Source organism: Salmo salar, chromosome 09 (genome assembly GCF_965601325.2).
Source record: "Salmo salar chromosome 09, fSalSal1, whole genome shotgun sequence".
NCBI classification, from domain to species: Eukaryota; Metazoa; Chordata; class Actinopteri; order Salmoniformes; family Salmonidae; genus Salmo; species Salmo salar.
Window position 1 is genome coordinate 74,959,917 of NC_138299.1, and position 15,950 is coordinate 74,975,866.

A 15,950-nucleotide genomic window follows, 5' to 3' on the forward strand; every position below is an offset into this window, starting at 1 on the left:
AAAAGCCGTTGCAAGGGGAAACCCTACTTCAAGTCTCAGAGCGAGTGACGTCACCGATTGAAACGCTATTAGCGCGCACCACCGCTAACTAACTAGCCATTTCACATCGGTTACACATGTATCCCCTCTCTCATCAATTCCTTCTCTCCTATCTTGTAGTTCCTTTCCTGTTAAGGCCCATGTTTGTTTTCTGCTTGTGTCTGCCTGCTTGGAGCACCTCCCTCCCCTGCTGGGCAGACAACCTCAGCTGCCTGTGAAGAGCCACCTCCTGTCTGTGGCCACTTGGCTCATTCACAAAGGCTACTGGAATAACAGAGCCCTCCAGAGGAAATGACAGCCTGTTCAAAAGAGGTTTCTCCCCCCTTCTCGATCCTCCTCGCTTTCGGGCTTCACCGAGGTGGGGGAGGGTGTTGGTGGGTGAGGTTTTACCACTAAATGCTGAGCTACTGATCTTGATGAAAATGGGGGAAAAGAGGATTGGCCTAGATTATGAATGATCAATTAATTTAAATGTTTCACTCGTTCATATTTCTATGGAAACTTTGTAGACTTAAATATAATGTATCATATTCGGTCAGGAACCGATAACAAGTCACCAAAGGCATTTCTGAAGTTACACTTTTTTATATCTACATGCAGTAACTGCCTTTGTTGGGGATAGACAGGAGTCAGGCTTAAAATAATTGAACACTCTAATAACGTCTAGGCGTGCGAAGGCGCTCGGTTCCAGAAGACTCCTCTTAACTCTGTCACCGTTCTCTAATTGAAGAATGTCAGAGTGGGAATGAGAATTTCCCCTGGTCCCAAGAGCAATAAAAGACCCAGTGCTTCCTTTGAAAGTGCTAGGAAAGACCCCTTTGATCTCACTGTCATATGCATGCGGTTCCTAATACAAGATAATGAGCTGGACGTCTTGAAAGACAGGTGGTGTGAAGTGTGCACGTGTGTGTGCTGCATCTTATCAGTTTGCTGCCTGAGCGATTTAACAAGACACCCAAGGTATGTGTTGCCACACGATCTACGCTGTCTGGACCTCAGTGTCAACTGTCCCCTTCAATCACAATGTCATCACCCACAGCACTTTGTATGAGACAGGAATAGAGCAGTGGCTCTATCCTGTGCCCTCCTGCTTGCCCAGCCTTCTCCCTGAATTGGTATTTCCTCCCCTCTGAGGCGCGGGAGCCTCCAGCCTTTCTTTCTCCACCGTCTCCACGTCCAAGGGCCTGATATATAGCAGCAGGAGGAGGCTGGGTGGGGCATTGTCATGCCATGCATGTCACGCGCAAATGTACTCTTGATCTTCCACGTTGAAGTGGGAGTGCTGGAGGAACTGCAACTGTGGTTTGGAATGTTGCTGGGGAATTATACTAGGCTGTAGGGGGCACCTGTGACCAGCGCTCGTGCAAAAAGACCTGGGTTCCCCCTTCTCCTCACAGACTGGTGCCAGGTCCAGAGACTACTGCAATACAGTTCCCACCTCATTATCATGTACAACCACATCACAGGCCTGTGTTGGGGAGGGTGGGAAAGGGAGGATGGGGGGTGGGGACGGAGGGGTGTGGTGGGGTGGGGGATGAAATAGTGGGAGAGATGAGGGATAAGCATAACCCAGGCACTGTGTCAACACCTCCGGCCTACAGTAGAGAGACTCAGGACACACTCTGACCCACTTCACAGGAAGGAGAGAGAGTTGTTATGCACAGAAGCCCGCTTTTAAATGAATGGTTTCAGTAATGGGTTAACTGTGAAAGCTTACCGCTGATTGTTAGCAATGACCCACATACCACTGCAATTCAGTTGTGATTAATGAAGTGTTCTTCATCTTTTTTACTGCATACTACAAATTCAGATATAGGATATTTGACATCAGCCAGTGGATAATTATAAATATACAAAGTATACAGTTGAAGTCGAAAGTTTACATACACTAAGGTTGGAGTCATTAAAACTAGTTTTTCAACCACTCCCCAAATTTCTTGTTAACAAACTATGTTTTGGCAGGTCGGTTAGGACATCTACTTTGTGAATGACACAAGACATTTTTCCAACAATTGTTTACAGACAGATTATTTCACTTATAATTCACTGTATCACAATTCCAGTGGGTCAGAGGTTCACATACACTAAGTTGACTGTGCCTTTTAACAGCTTGGAAAATTCCAGAAAATTATGTCATGGCTTTAGAAGCTTCTGATAGGCTAATTGACATAATTTGAGTCAATTGGAGGTGTACCTGTGGATGTATTTCAAGGCCTACCTTCTAACTCAGTGCCTCTTTGCTTGACATCATGGGAAAATCAAAAGAAATCAGCCAAGACCTCAGAAAAAGAATTGTAAACCTCCACAAGTCTGTTTCATCCTTGTGAGCAATTTCCAAACGCCTGAAGGTACCACATTCATCTGTACAAACAATAGTACGCAAGTATAAACACTATGGGACCACGCAGCCGCCATACCGCTCAGGAAGGAGACACTTTCTGTCTCCTAGAGATGAATGTCCTTTGGTGCGAAAAGTGCAAATCAATCCCAGAACAACAGCAAAGGACCTTGTGAAGATGCTGGAGGAAACAGGCACAAAAGTATCTATATCCACAGTAAAATGAGTCCTATATCGACATAACCTGAAAGGCCGCTCAGCAAGGAAGAAGCCACTGCTCCAAAACCACCATAAAAAAGCCAGACTACGGTTTGCAACTGCACGTGAAGACAAAGATTGTACTTTTTGGAGAAATGTCCTCTGGTCTGATGAAACAAAAATATAACTGTTTGGGCAAAATTCATTCAACTTATTGTGGGAAGCTTGTGGGAGGCTACCTGGAAGAAAAAAAAATGTTTGACCCAAGTTAAACAATTTAAAGGCAATGCTACCAAATACTAATTGAGTGTATATAAACTTCTGACCCACTGGGAATGTGATGAAAAAAATTAAAGCTGAAATAAATAATTCTCTCTACTATTATGACATTTCACATTCTTAAAATAAAGTGGTGATCCTAACTGACCTAAGACAGGGATTTTTTGCTAGGATTAAATGTCAGGAATTGTGAAAAACTGAGTTTAAATGTATTTGGCTAAGGTGTATGTAAACTTCCGACTTCAACTGTAATAGCTTTTAAAAATCAAATATAACCTTGGCTGACTTTCCTGAAAGTTTTTTTGTTTTATTGTGTTTTGGTAACATTCAATGAGAAATTACATGTCAAACAGTGTATCCCTCTCCTGGTTGAAAAAATGAGTCCATTTGCCTATTAAGCAAAACAATTCATATATTGTTTTTGAAGAATACTAGATAGTATGTATTACTGTGTATCTCACTACACTCTGAGACTTGGCTGTGTCTTCAAGGATGCAGATGAAGGGGTAGTCCATTGTCTGTCTGTGAGGAGGAGGCTGGGTAGGGGGAGAGCTAACAGCTCTGGGCTCCTCCTGGCAGCTGGTGTCCTCCTATCTTCACATGTACGACCAATAAATCAATATCAAATCTAAGGAACAGGAAGCCAGATGGCCTGCCCCCAGACCTCCTTGACCTAGCAGGTCAGAGCCCTCTCAGAACCACCATGGCTACTGTACAACCAGCCATGGAAGCAAGCCCTTTGAAGGCATAGACATTCAACAAGGACTCCATGAATAACTAAAGGGGACAAATAAGCTGTTACGACTCTTGTCAAATCAGTGTTTGTGTTTCCATCCACATCAAAGGCTCAGGCCTGTTTGATGTTCAGCCCCACACCTTGATCCATTCCATGGACAGGTAGAGAGAGGAGGAGGAGTCCATTGAGAAGATGGGGGCCTTGTGGTGTCTCCACAACTCTGGCCAAAGGGCAGTTGACCCAGACGAGGGGTCTGGCGGTGCCTATCTTTCCCTAGGGTGCAATTGGCCCCCTTATACTTACCTCAAGCTACGTAAGGCTGCCCTGTTGAGTACATACAGTTGAAGTCAGAAGTTTACATACACTTAGGTTGGAGTCATTAAAACTCGTTTTTCAACCACTCCACAAATTTCTTGTTAACAAATTATAGTTTCTACTTTGTGCATGACACAAGTAATTTTTCCAACAATTGTTTCCGACCATCGTTATGATTGGAGGAAAAAGGGGAGGCTTGCAAGCCGAATAACACCATCCCAACCATGAAGCACGGGGGTGGCAGCATCATGTTGTGGGGGTGCTTTGCTGCAGGAGGGACTGGTGCACTTCACAAAATAGATGGCATCATGAGAAAGGAAAATGATGTGCATATATTGAAGCAACATCTCAAGACATCAGTCAGGAAGTTAAAGCTTGGTCGCAAATGGGTCTTCCAAATGGACAATGACCCCAAGCATACTTCCAAAGTTGTGGCAAAATGGCTTAAGGACAACAATGTCAAGGTATTGGAGTGGCCATCACAAAGCCCTGACCTCAATCCCATAGAAAATGTGTGGGCAGAACTGAAAAAGTGTGTGCGAGCAAGGAGGCCTACAAACCTGACTCAGTTACACCAACTCTGTCAGGAGGAATGGGCCAAAATTCACCAAACTTATTGTGGGAAGCTTGTGGAAGGCTACATGAAACGTTAGACCCAAGTTAAACAATTTAAAGGCAATGCTACCAAATACTAATTGAGTGTATGTGAACTTCTGTTCCACTGGGAATGTGATGAAATAAATAAAAGCTGAAATAAATAATTCTCTCTACTATTATTCTGACATTTCACATTCTTAAAATAAAGTGGTAATCCTAACTGACCTAAAACAGGGAATTTTTACTTGGATTAAATGTCAGGAATTGTGAAAAACTGAGTTTAAATGTATTTGGCTGAGATGTATGTAAACTTCCGACTTCAACTGTACATGCCTCTGTAGATGCCATATTCAGACGAGTTATGTATCCACAGCTCTCATTTGACTGTGCAGCCAATACTTTTATAATAAATTAATAAGGTACCCTTCTCTTTGCCTGTCTGATACTCATTTACCATGACAACTCAATCAATCAGCAGATGTCACAAAGTACTTATACAGAAACCCAGCTTAAAACCCCAAAGAGCAAGCATTGCAGATGTAAAAGCACAGTGGCTAGGAAAAACTCCCTAGAAAAGCAGGAAGCTAGGATGAAACCCAGAGAGGAACCAGGCTCTGAGGGGTGGCCAGTCTTCCTCTGGCTGTGCCCGGTGGAGATCATAAGAGTACATGGCCATTAAGGCCAGACCGTTCTTCAAGATGTTCAAACATTCATAGATGATCAGCAGGGTCAAATAATAATCACAGTGGTTATAGATGGTGTAACAGGTATTTGTATTTGTATTTATTATGGATCCCCATTAGCTGCTGTCAAAACAGCAGCTACTCTTCCTGAGGTCCAGCAAAATTAAGACAGTTTATACAATTTTAAAAACATTACAATACATTCACAGATTTCACAACACACTGTGTGCCCTCGGGCCCTTACTCCACCACTACCACAGGTCAGCACCTCAGGAGTAAATGTCAGTTGGCTTTTCATAGCCGAGTATTCAGAGGTCGAGACAGCAGGTGCAGTAAAGAGAGAGAGTGAGAGAGAGAGAGAGAGAGGGAGAGAGAGGGAGAGAGAGCGGGAGAGAGAGAGAGAGAGGGAGAGAGAGGGAGAGAGAGCGGGAGAGAGAGAAGGAGAGAGAGGGTCAAAACAACTGGCTTCTTTGAACCTTTCATTCATTTAGCGGAGATAGTGGAGAGGGTATAGGCTGCGGGGGTGGGAGGAGGAGGATCGTCGATGAGGTCACCTTCCTAAACGCATCCCGCCAGACTCATCTTGATTTCTGTGTAAGTCAGTCAGGTTAAACAGTAGTTTGATTGAATGGCTGTTCACAGGCCAGTGTGAAATTCCAGCTCTATTGCAATGTGTGAGAAGGGAGGAGGGGTCTGCCCTGGCCTTTGTGTAGACCAAAGTCTGAGTGTGCAGCCCCCATTGTTAGAGCTCGACCGCCCAGCCCCTCAGACTCTCCCCAACCTGCTTGAGCAGCGTGACCATTTCCTTCATCCAGGGCAGGGCTAGGTCGTGACTTTGGTCACAAGTCCTCCCTGTCTGACTGTGCTGTCTGCACGCCAATAAATACATGCAACGTTAGCCAGATGGACTGTTGTGACCTTACTGGGAAAAGTAACTATTTAAATCCTTGTAAGACTGAGGAGAAGAGGTATGAACACAGGTACTGGTCAAGTAATATGGATAACTTGGATGCTTTTCTAAAAGCATTTAGGAGGTCAACCACTGACAGGATGACCTTAACGGTTGAATAAACCTGTGGGTCATAACTTAAATGGTTGAATACCTCTTGGGTCAATAGGTCCCAGCAGTGTGACAGTGGAGTCTGCACGGTCAAAGTGAGAGACATGTCACAAGCCCTAATAGTACTAATAGAGTGTCAAATATACAACCAGACTTAGCAGTTGAAGATAACCTCTCAGATAACATTAATAATAGGCCCAGCTATTAGGCTGAGAAAGGTAAGGGGTAGAAAACAGCACCCCTCACTGGCTAACTCTGTCCTTAGGCAGCCTACCTTATCCAGGCAAGCCCTTGATATTGATAAGAGGAGGAAAGTCCAACGTGCCACCAGGAGCAGCGTGGGCAGTTCAGGTCAACATAGTGCTGTGAGGGAGGCTGCCTTGAGAAGGGAGGAGGGAAGGAGGAGAGGGACATTGCCTGAACAATCCCCCTGGGCCTTTGATCTCTGAGAGGCTGATAAGGGGTTACAGAGTGTCAAACTGGGCGGACGAGCAGAGCGACACGGCAGGTACAAACAAGGACTCTGAGGGCTCTGAAGACAGCAAACAGTTACATAGGTCAGACTGTTGGGTGGGTCACTGGTCAAATTCAGGAGATGGTTTTACACAACTTTCTCTCTCATAATACACAATCTGTGTGACGGTAAACTCTTTAGGGGCTCAATGCACTAAAAGGATTATGGTTAAACAGTATGCACATGACTTTATACAGTCTAGTTTAACTTCTCTGCATGAACAATGACTACACTGTTTTTTAGGTCTTCAAAAGCAATTCACTCAGCAAAGGGTGCTGTTGCTACTCAGAGGCACTGGTGATCAATACAGGAACTGCTCATTTACTGAATTCAAGAAGCGGTATAAATGAAGTAGACAAAAAAAACTATATGGAGGATTTTGAAAAAGAAAAAGGAAAAGAAGGAGCCGACTCCACACACCACGAGTCTGTTGAAACGACTCCACACACCACGAGTCTGTTGAAACGACTCCACACACCACGAGTCTGTTGAAACGACTCCACACACCACGAGTCTGTTGAAACGACTCCACACACCACGAGTCTGTTGAAACGACTCCACACACCACGAGTCTGTTGAAACGACTCCACACACCACGAGTCTGTTGAAACGACTCCACACACCACGAGTCTGTTGAAACGACTCCACACACCACGAGTCTGTTGAAACGGCTCCACACACCACGAGTCTGTTGAAACGACTCCACACACCACGAGTCTGTTGAAACGGCTCCACACACCACGAGTCTGTTGAAACGACTCCACACACCACGAGTCTGTTGAAACGACTCCACACACCACGAGTCTGTTGAAACGACTCCACACACCACGAGTCTGTTGAAACGACTCCACACACCACGAGTCTGTTGAAACGACTCCACACACCACGAGTCTGTTGAAACGACTCCACACACCACGAGTCTGTTGAAACGACTCCACACACCACGAGTCTGTTGAAACGACTCCACACACCACGAGTCTGTTGTAACGACTCCACACACCACGAGTCTGTTGAAACGACTCCACACACCACGAGTCTGTTGAAACGACTCCACACACCACGAGTCTGTTGAAACGGCTCCACACACCAAGAGTCTGTTGAAACGACTCCACACACCACGAGTCTGTTGAAACGACTCCACACACCAAGAGTCTGTTGAAACGACTCCACACACCACGAGTCTGTTGAAACGACTCCACACACCAAGAGTCTGTTGAAACGACTCCACACACCACGAGTCTGTTGAAACGACTCCACACACCACGAGTCTGTTGAAACGACTCCACACACCACGAGTCTGTTGAAACGGCTCCACACACCGGGAGTCTGTTGAAACGACTCCACACTCCACGAGTCTGTTGAAACGGCTCCACACACCACGAGTCTGTTGAAACGACTCCACACACCACGAGTCTGTTGAAACGACTCCACACACCACGAGTCTGTTGAAACGACTCCACACACCACGAGTCTGTTGAAACGACTCCACACACCGGGAGTCTGTTGAAATGACTCCACACACCATGAGTCTGTTGAAATGACTCCACACACCATGAGTCTGTTGAAATGACTCCACACACCATGAGTCTGTTGAAACGACTCCACACACCGGGAGTCTGTTGAAATGACTCCACACACCGGGAGTCTGTTGAAACGACTCCACACACCGGGAGTCTGTTGAAACGACTCCACACACCATGAGTCTGTTGAAACGACTCCACACACCATGAGTCTGTTGAAACGACTCCACACACCATGAGTCTGTTGAAATGACTCCACACACCGGGAGTCTGTTGAAACGACTCCACACACCATGAGTCTGTTGAAATGACTCCACACACCATGAGTCTGTTGAAACGACTCCACACACCATGAGTCTGTTGAAATGACTCCACACACCGGGAGTCTGTTGAAACGACTCCACACACCATGAGTCTGTTGAAATGACTCCACACACCATGAGTCTGTTGAAATGACTCCACACACCATGAATTTGTTGAAATGACTCCACACGCCATGAGTCTGTTGAAGGGACACTTGAATGTCACAGAATGTCCACGTGGGGTTGTACCCTCTGTAGTATCTCTGTGGTTATTGATTTAAATCAAATAAAATTGTATTTGTCACATGCACCGAATACAACAGGTGTAGGTAGACCTTACCCTGAAATGCTTACTTACAAGCCCTTAACCAACAATGCAGTTCAAGAAATAGAGTTAATAAAATATTTACTAAATAAACTAAAGTTAAAAACAATTTGCATAACAATAACGAGGCTATATACAGGGCTCAATGTGTGGGGGAACAGTTTAATCAAGGTAATTTGTAAAGTGACTATGCATAGATAATAAACAGCAAGTAGCAGCAGTGTAAAAACAAAAGGGGGTGTTCAATGTAAATAGGTGGCCATTTGATTAGTTTAGTTGTTCAGCCTTTTGGTCCTAGACTTGGCGCCCCGGTACCGCTTGCCGTGCGGTAGCAGAGAGAACAGTCTATGATTTGGGTGACTGGAGTCTTTGACCATTTTTTGGGCCTTCCTCTGACACCGCCTAGTATATAGGCCCTGGATGTCGGAAAGCTTGGCCCCAGTGATGTACTGGGCCGTACGCACTACCCTCTGTAGAGCCTTCCGGTCAGATGCTGAACAGTTGCCATACCAGGCAGTAATGCAACCGGCCAGGATGCTCTCGATGGTGCAGCTGTAGAACTTTTTGAGGATCTGGGGACACATGCTAGATCTTTCTCCTGAGGGGGGAAAGGTGTTGTTGTGCCCTCTTCACAACTGTCTTGGTGTGTTTGGACCATGATAGTTTGTTGGTGGTGTGGACACCAAGGAACTTCAAACTCTCGACCTGCTCCACTTCAGTCCTGTCGATGTTAATGAGGGCCTGTTCGGCCCTCCTTTTCCAATAGTCCACGATCAGCTCCTTGAGAGAGAGGTTGTTGTCCTGGCACCACACTGCCAGGTCGCTGACCTCTCTATATGCTGTCTCATCGTTGTCAGTGATCAGGCCTACCATTGTTGTGTCGTCAGCAAACTTAATGATGGGTTTGGAGTCGTGCTTGGCCACTCAGTCGTGGGTGAACAGTGAGTATAGGAGGGTACTAAGCACGCACCCCTGAGGGGCCCCAGTGTTGAGGATCAGCGTGGCATTTAGGACCTGCATGTGGAGGCCAGACAGAGCCTGGGGTTTGGAGTGCAAGCTGTGGTCTAAAACAAATGCCTTGCTGTCTAGCCCTGGGGTAGATGGGATGGAGGGGGTTCTGTTTGGTGAGGGAGGGAGGGCAGGACCGGGAGGAGGACTGCGGGTTAGTCCCCCCTCCTAGCAATAGTTAAGCAATAGAGTGATATTCATTGCACCTGCGCATTGGTCTGTGTGTGTGTGTGTCTGTGTGCAGCGTGTCTGTGATGCAGGCCCAGGTCATATATTTAAATGGGTCACTTGTTTTAAGCAATTGGGATATCCTCCTCTGTGTAAAACAGCCATCACTCACCTTCTATCCTCTTGTTTCCTTTGGAGCGTACATTTCTGAATGAAACCTTTTTAAACAGGAAGATTGTACAACAGTACAGCATTTCATTTTACTGCCCTAATCTAAAGGCAAATTCATAGGCCACTTTACATATCTCACTTAACTCCATATGTAGGCCTAACACCATATAACAGTAATTGACAGAACCAGATTGACTTTTGTTCTGTGTACTGTTTTTAAACATACAATATCCCATTACAGACATGGCGTATCAATTTGTAACATCCAAGCTCCAATTAAAAGGATTAAGACGTGACGGGACTTCATTGTCAGCTCTGCCCTAAAGACATCAAAGGTGGAGTGAGAGTGCAGCTGCCCTCCCTGACGGTGTGAGTTTCTGCCCTCTCGCTGGCGCTGCGGCCAAGACAGTGTTTGTGTTGAGGATGTTTACCAATCCCAGGAAAGACAAACAGCTTCATTCTTGTTTGTGAGTCCCCTAGCTCAAACAGAGGGCCGTAGGTCCTTTGTGTGTGTGTGTGTGTGTGTGAGAGAGAGAGGATGTGTTGCATTGTGTATATCTTGTCTCTTTTCCTTCTCTTCTCTTTACTTCCAGCATTTCCCGTCAGCTTCCATGCCAGATTAATTCTAAATAAAATAAAATCAAATACAATTTTATTTGTCACATGCTTTGTAAACAGCAGATGTAGACTAACAGTGAGATGCTAACAGTGAGATGCTTACTTACCCTTCCCAACAATGCAGAAAAAAAAGTGAAAAAGAATAACACAATGAGTAACGATGACTTGGCTATATACACGGGGTACCAGTATCGAGTCGATGTGCAGGGGTACGAGGTAATTGAGGTAGATATGTACATATACTGTAGGTAGGGGTAAGGTGACTAGGCAACAGGATAGATAATAAACAGTAGCAGCAGCGTATATGATGAGTCAAAAGAGTTAGTACAAAAAGGGTCAATGCAGATAGTCTGGGAAGCTATTTGGTTTACTATTTAGCAGTCTTATGGCTTGGGGGTAGAAGCTGTTCCGGGTCCTGCTGGTTCCAGACGTGCATCGGTACCGCTTGCCGTGTACTGTGTGTTCTGATGGGGTTCATAATAGATCTTTATAATAGCGACAAAACAGATGAATTAATTTGAGCAAAATAAGATTGACATTTAGTCATCATAACAACTTGCAGTCATGCAGTAACTTGTTCATAACAACTTGCATCCTTGCAGAAACCTGTGCAAATGTATAACAACTTAATAAAAAAAGAGAAAAATACACAACATTTTTTAAAATATATATCCTTTAGAAAGGTACACTTACTTGGGTCAGTGTGAAACAGCAACGCTTGGTCATTAAAGGTAGGCTCAGCGAAATGACGTTGCCACGAGCAGCTCCACAGATATTGAGATGAGTGAGATGAAAGACTTCGCTCTCACACAGTCACACAGTATCTGTGCATGAGTTCGCTTCATGCAGTTCACAAGCGCGGTAGCCAGGACACCAAAACAGAGGAGAAGGTGAGCCTTGTGCTTCAACGCTCTTAGTTGTTGAGGGAATTGACCCACTATGCTGTTTACTTTCTGGATCTACATCACATCACTGAGTCTATCTTTAACTTGTGTTAGTCATGCTACAATTGACCACATGGTGTCACTCTTACTCACCAAAGCTCATTCTCTTCAAACAATGTGACAGTGTTAACAAGAGGCTCCTCATGCCTCTGTTCGATTCCAGTGGTGTACAGTAATTCATAAATGAATACCTCCCGCTGCTGGATATTGCAAATGTACCCAATAACGTCAATCTTTAGATCTCTTCCATTGGATCTGTTGGTGGGAAGAAACAAAGAAATGCTCTACGCTACAGTTAATAACAGTGTTCTAGATGTTTTTCTGAAGAGTGGGCTGTGATGTTATCACAAAACTGTTTAGAAATACATAGTAATGATCATGACAGTTAACTGAGGTTTGAGAGAATTAGGACACTACACATTTTTGGGATAAAAGTGTTGTTACACAAAACGATTTCATCCGGTGAGCACAACATGTCAACAAACGTCAGTCTTTGGATGTAGCTTTAACAGGCCTTAACAGAGAGGTTTTATGACGCAGAGACTTCCCTTCCATCCTGCAGGGGGTATGAAGCTAACACTGTTCATGTGTCAAAAGCCTTTTAACTGGCAGGGTCCCAAAGCAAGTATTATTACTTTATTGGGCACCATTCAGACGGCTCCTTTTCATTCAATGTGATTCTTCTTACCCATAAATCAGGGTTTGGGAGACACTGAAGGGAAAACATAGCTTACAAACACTGTATTGTGTGTCACTTTTCTCACTCTCTAATGCAAGGAGTGTTGAGAGAAACTGGCAATGTTATTACTATTTAAATGATCACAGTTACAATTTGTTCTCATAAAACTGTTATGGTCACACAACTCTGGAATCTCAATTGATCCTCAATTTATCATTCATCATCAATTGGTCATTACATTGTAGACTACTAGCAGAAAAATTGTCTTCAGCAGTAGAAACAATAAAAAAAAGTGTCTTTCCTGCCCCTGTTTCGGTAAAAAGCTAAGGGATGGGGCTGGAGCAATGTAACCACTCTCACTCACATAGACTGACCGTCCATTATATCAAAATGAGAGTTTTAACCATGTTTTGAGGTTATAGTGTTTACATTACATTTGTTTATAAACATTTGAGTAAAATAAGCTTATATTTGGGTTCTGATGGGGTATGACAGTCGAACTAAGCTCATGAGAAATTTCTAAATTATATTCTTCAAGAATCAATGTGTACATATCATTAATTTATAAGTCAAACAATGAATGTAGGAACTGCTGGTTGACCCTTAAGCATAAAATGGTCTTCAACATAAAGTGTTTATTTAGCTAATTAAAATCTACATTTTCCCAAAATGTGTTTTGTGAATTCCTAGGCTACAGTAGGCTGCTACTATGTCAAAAATGAATCTGAACAAGGGACTGCCCTTGTTCATGCAGGTCCTTCCAACCCAACTTTGCTGTATAGTGACTTGTATCCTCTGCATCGTCAGGAAGGGCTCGTAAGCAAGCATTTCACCGTAAAGTCTACAACAGTTGTATTCGGCGCATGTAACAAATACAATTTGTAACCTGGCTAATTTGAATATCACTTCTACGTCAGATCCTACTTGTTTGTTGTTCGAAACTAGGAATATTGCCTGGACCAAAGATGGAAGATAAAAATAAAGGTAGTTCACTCTGGCCATTTACCATGGAAAAAATGGTCAGTTCCTGTCTACTTAAGGGGGTGGTTCTCCTATAGACACCAATGCGATAGCAGCTGGGTATGGCCTACTTGGTTCATTGACTTCCATTGAAACATAAAACATGAGGGAGTGGGATGTCTCGCTGCCTTTTCCATCTCTGACCTGTACAACCAACAACACCTGAGGCGGCGCCCTGTGAAGGAGCTGTACTATTCACTCAGAAATGTAACGTGTAGGATAGTATTAATCGTTTATAGCTTTATTATCGGAGTTTGTCGAGGCTATAGGCTACTTTAGTCATAGCACGATTTCACGACTGTCTTTGTTTTATTACTTCCGGGAAAAGCCCTCACACAGGTAAGAAGACGAGTTTCGGTCTCGGCCATCTCTATGGTCTCGGCTCCCGCAAATTCTATTCTCTCATCAAACGTGATTGTTTTACATTTTTCAAATGTATTCTCACACATTTCAAACAGTCCACCTATAGCATAAGTGTATGAAAATATAGCCTAGCCTAACACATTCCAACTAATTAAAGGTAGCACATATCTCCGGTTGTGTTGTTGAAGGTGAGAGAACGTAATGTGGCCAGTAAGTTTCTGTTTCTAGAGTGCGTAATGTTTCGCGTTATTTTCCAGTGACTTGAGTAGACAAAGTAATAGCCTATGCCATAAAACGTATAGGAGGGTTAACACGTAATAGATTTGCCATACGTGTGCAGTGTATAAATGAAGGAAGGGGAATGTATGCTCGGTTGTTAACCTCGTCATCAGCTGTCGGTATCAGTGGGGACAGTGAATTATTTATGGTTTCTGACCAAGGAATAGACCAGCCCCAATGATGGCCTCTTTTCTACATTAACACCATAGTGCTAAAGCCTATGTGTCAGCATTAAAAGTGGGCACTATCTGGTGAATGATGTAACATTATAGAATTTAACTAGTTAAATAAAAAAAGGTTTTATTCTATAGTACCAAGGCCGTGTTATTTACAGTGAATATTGAAATAATACAGAATATTGAAATGGTACATCATTTGACTTAAAGAATTTAAATAGAGGTAACAGAAGATTTGATCATACAACCAGGATGTACATGGCCATTTCAGACAGTCCTATTTGATCTTGAGGTGGTAGTGGCTACTGGTTAATGACGTTATTTTCGTTAATGCTGAGCTCCTCTCCATTGGAAATTGGTGTCATTTTCCCAAAAGCCTAAATCAAGAGGTTGTTTGTATCAATTGAACCATCAACTTCACATGATTATTAGGGCTCCCGAGTGGTGCAGTGGACTAAGGCACTGCATCTCAGTGCTAAAGACTTCACTACAGACACCCTGGTTCGAATCCAGGCTGTATCACAACCGGCCGTGATTGGGAGTCCCATAGGGCGGCGCACAATTGGCCCAGCGTCATTCGGGTTAGGGTTTGGCCGGGGTAGGCCGTCATTGTAAGTAAGGATTTGTTCTAAACTGACTTGCCTAGTTAAAAGAGAGAAAAAGAAGATGGGCTATTCCACAGTAATGGAATGATGCTTTGACTGTTTAAAATATATGCCAAACAAAAACCAAGTTTAACAAACCGCACAAGGACTACATTTAACAATTTCGACAGATTTTTTTTATACAAAAGCTAATTTAGTGGAAGAACTGTGCATATGCAAACTTTGTTTTTATGCAAACTCGTTTTCCAAAAACTCTTGTTAAATATCTGTAGTTTGTGACTACTATGATTTCCTATTGTAGCCAATTCAGTTGCAGTAATTGCGTTACAAATGTTTTCGTAATTCCATTAACAATTTGGTAATGGAATTACGACTTTTAATCACTTCATATTCATAAACAAAATTGATATCATAAAAATAAATCACTATAACTAATTGGTAGGTCAACCGTTACTTGTTACTTCTGTGAACTTTCATTATCCTCCTTCCTCATGAGGGAGAGACATTATAAAATATCTTCAAGATGTGTGGGTTTTTGGTAATGGAATTACAAGGCACAAGGCAATATTGCTTAAACTTACAGAAGGTTAACACTTTCTCCAAAACAAAATCTAAGTCTTGATATTAGTTGGCAGGCATCTTTATGTCTACATTATTGTGTTTTGATGTATTTCTGATACCGTTTAAGAATTTTTCTGGTAGATGTTTTCTAAAACCTCCTTTCCATCTGTTTGACCAAAAATCAAAGCCTTTACTTATGCCTAGTTTTTAAGATGGACATTTTTGAAAAATGTATGTATGCCTTCATTTCCCCAAAATATAGCTTTCATTTGGAAGAGGTACTTTCCTTTTGAATAATGGATAGAACCACATTGATTAATTAATGTTTTTCTTTTTAATTCTCTTTGTATTGAATAGCAGACCTAAGTATATTTATGTGACCTATGACCTAGGAGGCCAGCTATTCTCTAGTTATGGATGGATATTCATAGTTAGAAGTTGATGTCTTGTTT

General features: G+C 43.3%; 1 protein-coding gene across 2 annotated transcripts in view; it reads left to right on the plus strand.

Annotated features, from left to right (window-relative positions):
* Nucleotides 1–13,612: 13,612 nt before the first annotated feature.
* The window catches only part of LOC106611747 (ligand of Numb protein X 2), a 28,708-nt gene continuing 26,370 nt past the window's right edge, over nt 13,613–15,950 (plus strand). Inside the window, exon 1 of one of the 2 annotated variants that reach the window (XM_014212287.3) lies at nt 13,613–13,853. The gene's annotated coding sequence lies outside the window, so the exon portion shown is untranslated. The remainder of the gene's footprint in view (nt 13,854–15,950) is intronic. The other variant, XM_014212288.3, reaches the window with a different exon arrangement.